The sequence below is a fragment of the Mustelus asterias genome, chromosome 16 (genome assembly GCF_964213995.1).
Source record: "Mustelus asterias chromosome 16, sMusAst1.hap1.1, whole genome shotgun sequence".
Lineage (NCBI taxonomy): Eukaryota > Metazoa > Chordata > Chondrichthyes > Carcharhiniformes > Triakidae > Mustelus > Mustelus asterias.
Genome location: NC_135816.1, coordinates 89174995 through 89181029, shown reverse-complemented (window position 1 = coordinate 89181029; position 6035 = coordinate 89174995). Strand labels below are relative to the sequence as shown.

The 6035-nt window shown below is 44.7% G+C and overlaps 1 pseudogene; it reads left to right on the top strand.

The window, feature by feature from the left end:
* Nucleotides 1-697: 697 nt before the first annotated feature.
* Nucleotides 698-4395, top strand: LOC144505386 (putative G-protein coupled receptor 139; annotated as a pseudogene).
* The last annotated feature ends 1640 nt before the right edge of the window (nucleotides 4396-6035 follow it).

Sequence of the window (6035 nt, the reverse complement as noted above, 5' to 3'; positions counted from 1 at the left end):
AAATCGAAGTACAATCAAGCAGTGGAACATGATTTATGAAGCTGAAAACATTTTTGGCAAATGTGTTGCCTCTGTTGAGGAAGCATGAAGCAGGATGGATAAAGGGGAGCCAGTGGATACAATATACTTGGATTTTCAAACGACATTCATAATGTGGCACATCAAATATAAAATACAAAGCATAGTCATATTGGTGGCAATATATCAGCTGGGATAGAGAATTGTCTCGCTAGCTGGGAAAAGCGAGTTGAGATAAGTAGTTTAATTTCAATTTGGGAAACGAGCTAAGAGTGGCACAAGGCTCAGTACTGGGACCTCAACTTCTTACAATCTATGTTAATGACTTCAATGAAGTAACAGGTTGTTTTGTTAAAGTTGTTGATACAAAAATTGCTGAGATGCAATTTGTGAGACTTTGAATATTCTGCAAATATTAATCAGAAATCTGGCTGATGGAGCATTGTGTGGGAAAATGTAAGGTTGTTCACACTTGAGAACAATAGAGTAGTAATTTATTATTTAAATTGAGTACTTCATAATGCTGAAACACTGGGAAATCTGACCGCCTTCTACATAAATCACAACAAATGAGCATCCATGCCCACTAAGTAATCAGGAAGGTAAATTGAATTTTCGCGTTTGTTAAAAGGGACTTGGAGTGGAGAAGTAGGAATGTCTTGCAGTACAAGATGTGGAGATGCCGGCGTTGGACTGGGGTAAACACAGTAAGAAGTTTAACAACACCAGGTTAAAGTCCAACAGGTTTATTTGGTAGCAAAAGCCACACAAGCTTTCGGAGCTGCAAGCCCCTTCTTCAGGTGAGTGGGAATTCTGTTCATAGAATCATTCCGTACAGGAGAGTCTCATCGGCCGATTGAGTCTGCCATGACACATGAGAAAAATCTGACCTACATATGTAATCCCATTTACGAGCACTTGGCCAATAGCTTTGAAAGTTTAGACTTGCTAGGTACTCATCCAGACACTTTTTAAAAGATTTGAGACAACTCGCCCCCATCACCCTCCCAGGCACCGCAATCCACAACTTAGCCACCTGCGAGGCAAAAAGGTTCATCCTCGCTGCCCCCCCCCCCGCCCCCACAATGCCTCCTTACCCGCCCACCCCCGAAAACTCCTGCCCCTCATCTTGAACCTATGTCTCATCGTGATTGACCCTTCAACTAAAGGGAACAGCTGCCTCCTATCCAGTCGTTCATGTACCTCACAATTATGTACACCTCAATCAGGTCGCCAGTTAGTCATCTCTGCTCAAACTAAAACAACCCAGGCCGATCGAACTCTCTTTATAACTTAGAAGTTCCATGCCAGGCAGCATCTTGTGAATCTGCACCCTCTCCAGTCAAATCACATCCTTCCTATAATGTGGTAATCAGAAATGCATGCAGTACTCTCACTGTGGCCTCACAAAAGGTCTGGGCAATTCCAACATGATCTTGCAGCGAGCCGAGGTGGAAATGGCAGGTCAGATGTTAAAGATCAGAATTGAAACATTCAATGACTTTTCACTTGATTTTGTGATTTATTCGACTGAACTGAGGCAGATAAAGAGAACAACAGATTCCAGAGTGCAGAGGAACAGACTTGAGAGGGCACTCTGAGGTTAGAAGTGTAATAACTGACTGGTCATGAAATGTCCATCATTGAAGCGATACCATATTTGGAGATGCAGCTCATGGTGTTGGAAGAAACATCTCCATTGCTGTTTCACACACCTTCCAATTATAACGTGTTATTGTCCGTGATCAGAATTTTCCTTTCTTGCGGCTGGGGATCTGGGTCCAAGTAAATCCCAGTGCTTCATATATTCCCTGAACAGGGAATTGAAAGAACTGTCGTAATATGATTTTCTCAAAGATTCGTGGATTTGATGGCGGAGGGGTGTGGGGTTCGCGGGGGGGGGGGGGGGGGGAGGGGTGGGTGGAGGTGGGGAGGGGGCGGGGTAATTCAAACGATTTTGCAATCTCAACATCTTCGTGGAGATTCTGGACGGTATAAATCAATGCACAGTGAACTTCAAATCGGACAAATTGACTGCTGCAAAAAGGGACAGGTTCATCTGAACACAAAATGCATCGACCAATTCAATGGATCAGGAAAGTCTTCTTCATGGTCCTTGCCATATTTGGTGTTCCTGGTAAGTGTCTAAACCTAATGTGATTGTTTAACTTTTCGTATGAGCTAGTTCTGGCAATTAAACTGAGAAAAGTAATGTTACATTCGTCGGTATGGTCACAGTTTTGCGGACACTTATTTAATAATATAATTATGTTAATTACATTTGCTGAATCATCTGTGCAGTTGTATTGCGTTGTCCCATCGGAATCTAGTTCTGAAGTACTCAGTATGATAAAGGTGTTACATTCATTAGAATGCTCTGTTCTGTTGAATAAATTCTCCAAGCAAGAAACTGTCTTGAGTGGAAGGTTTTCATAGAAATCATAGAAACCCTACAGCGCAGAAGGAGGCCATTCGGCCCGTCGAGTCTGCACCGACCACAATCCCACCCAGGCCCCACCCCCACATATTTACACGCTAATCCCTCTAACCTAGGCATCTCAGGATTCTAAGGGGCAATTTTTAACCTGGCCAATCAACCGAACCCGCACATCTTTGGACTGTGGGAGGAAACCGGAGCACCCGGAGGAAACCCACGCAGGCACGAGGAGAATGTGCAAACTCCACACAGACAGTGACCCGAGCCGGGAATCGAACCCGGGTCCCTGGAGTTGTGAAGCAGCAGTGCTAACCACTGCTCTATCGTGCCGTTTTATTAAGATTATCTGTCCATTTAGAATACTATTGAACATGGTCACAAAATGAGTCCCTGGTATTATTTTTGCATCGTCAATTTGCCCCCACCAAAGGTGTTTTTTGTGATTTAAGGACAACAGCTATACCTAAAACTTTAAGTGAGCTATAATTCAGCTTTCTATATAGGTTAATATAACATCTCTTCTTTTACTGACCGTCGCATAGAGATAATCCTATTTTGGTCACAATTGCACTGTCTCATTAAACTTCATTTATGCATCTTTACCACCACACAACAGTGGTCTGAGCTGGATCCAGTTCTCCCATCTGAGGTAATGGCTCCATAGCAGGAGAAGTGGACCATACCGCGAGAAGGATCTCCTCACGCAGACTGTCGTCCAAGCTGAAGATGAGTTCCTATCAATGGAATGGTAGGAGGCAGGCATAGATCTCCAAATGAACATTTGTTTTTGCTTTCTCGTGAAAACATTTTACATCATGATCCGTCCCTGGGGAAAGTCTGCAGCCCACTCTCATGTGACATGTGTTAAACCTGGAATTGGACGTGTGAGAGGCAGGCTGAGATCATTGTTCAGATGCTCTTGCCAGTGATCTGATTCCAACCCACACATTTGTGATGCTATGTTCTTTTCTGATGAGTTTTGGAAAATATTTTTTTCAGCAATTCCCTTTCTCCCTCTTACAGTTAATTTAGTGGCAATTGTGATCCTGTCTCGTGGAAAGTGCGACCTCTCCGCCTGCACAACTCGCTACCTCGTGGCCATGGCAGTGGCGGATCTCCTGGTCATTATCACTGAGGTTATACTGAACCGAATCAATGATTATTATTTCCCACTGAATTTCCTGAAAATCACCCCTGTGTGTAGTGTTCGCTATGTTATGCTACGTGCAGCCACAGACTGCTCTGTCTGGTTCACAGTCACTTTCACTTTTGATCGATTTGTCGCCATTTGTTGTCAGAAGTTAAAATCTAAATATTGCACCAAGAAGACTGCATCCGTGATCCTAGGAACAACTGGCACTTTACTGTGTTTAAAAAATATTCCCATCTACTTTCGATTTAAACCAAGAATGATTATTGACAATGTACCATGGCGTTGTAGTAATAAGCCTAGTTATTTCAGGGACCCGAGATGGATTGGATTTAGACATTTTGAGAAAGTTTTAACACCATTGCTCCCGTTCATTTTAATTTTGTTACTCAATGCTCTAACAGTTAGACATATTCTAGTGGCCAATAGAGTCCGTAAAGGACTGAGGGGTCAGAGCAATGGAGAGAAACACAGTGACCCAGAGATGGAGAGCAGAAGGAAGTCTATGATTTTACTCTTCACCATATCAGGCAGTTTCATACTCCTCTGGTTTGTGTATGTTTTATATTTTTTTGACGTTACTGATCACTTAGATGATTATTCTTCTTACAACTTTGAAAATGTTGCATACATGCTGCGGAATTTGAGTTGCTGCACAAACACACTGATTTACGTGGTGACTCAGTCCAAATTCAGAGAGCAGTTGAAGACCATCGCAAAATATCCATTTACATTACTTGTCAAATCAGTAAAGAACAGAGCAGAGTGCAGCTCAAATATCCCGTGCTAAGTGGCAAAAAACACAGGAGGACCAGAGGGATAGGGCCTGGAGCAGCAGGGAACATCTCAAATGTTTCAACGGCAGCTCAGAGGGAACAGGGAGAGAGCGATCGGAACAAAATTAGCAGCAGGTATCTTATACTGAGAAGAACAGTGAGTCAGGAGCAAGGACAGACAATCAGACGACCAGACTGAAATGAGCAGAAGCAATTCGACACAATAATGTGCCGTGGGACAAACGCAGACAAACTTTTGGATGACCTGCAGTAACTCTGCAGTCGGAGTCTTAGAAAAAAAAAGGCAATGGGACAATGATGAGAAATGGCATCGGGATCCCAGGAAGTAAATTAACAGGAGGAATCAGCGGACAAGAAAGCAGTGCCCAAGGGACATAGAACATAGAACATAGAAAGCCACAGCACAAACAGGCCCTTCGGCCCACAGGTTGCGCCGATCACATCCCCACCTCTAGGCCTATCTATAGCCCTCAATCCCATTAAATCCCATGTACTCATCCAGAAGTCTCTTAAAAGACCCCAACGAGTTTGCCTCCACCACCACCGACGTCAGCCGATTCCACTCACCCACCACCCTCTGAGTGAAAAACTTACCCCTGACATCTCCTCTGTACCTACCCCCCAGCACCTTAAACCTGTGTCCTCTCGTAGCAACCATTTCAGCCCTTGGAAATAGCCTCTGAGAGTCTACCCTATCCAGACCTCTCAACATCTTGTAAACCTCTATCAGGTCACCTCTCATCCTTCGTCTCTCCAGGGAGAAGAGACCAAGCTCCCTCAACCTATCCTCATAAGGCATGCCCCCCAATCCAGGCAACATCCTTGTAAATCTCCTCTGCACCCTTTCAATGGCTTCAACATCTTTCCTGTAATGAGGTGACCAGAACTGCGCGCAGTACTCCAAGTGGGGTCTAACCAGGGTCCTATAAAGCTGCAGCATTATCTCCCGACTCCTAAACTCAATCCCTCGATTAATGAAGGCCAGTACGCCATACGCCTTCTTGACCGCATCCTCCACCTGCGAGGCCGATTTAAGAGTCCTATGGACCCGGACCCCAAGGTCCTTCTGATCCTCTACAATGCTAAGAATGGTACCCTTCATATTATATTGCTGCTTCATCCCATTGGATCTGCCAAAATGGATCACCACACACTTATCCGGGTTGAAGTCCATCTGCCACTTCTCCGCCCAGTCTTGCATTCTATCTATGTCTCGCTGCAACTTCTGACATCCCTCCAAACTATCCACAACACCACCTACCTTGGTGTCGTCAGCAAACTTACCAACCCATCCCTCCACTTCCTCATCCAGGTCATTTATGAAAATGACAAACAGCAAGGGTCCCAGAACAGATCCCTGGGGCACTCCACTGGTCACTGACCGCCATGCAGAGAAAGACCCCTCCACAGCCACTCTCTGCCTTCTGCAGGCAAGCCAGTTCTGGATCCACAAGGCAACAGCCCCTTGGATCCCAAGAGTTGACATTCGGAGGAGCGAACATTAAGAAGCCAGAAGGATAGTCAGAGAAAAGGCCTGAAGGTTAGAAAGGGATGCAGCAGACACAGTCTCTCTTAGATATTCTGCTAGTTCGATTCCCAGCTCCACACATCTTGTCAATAAAAAAGAGTTCAT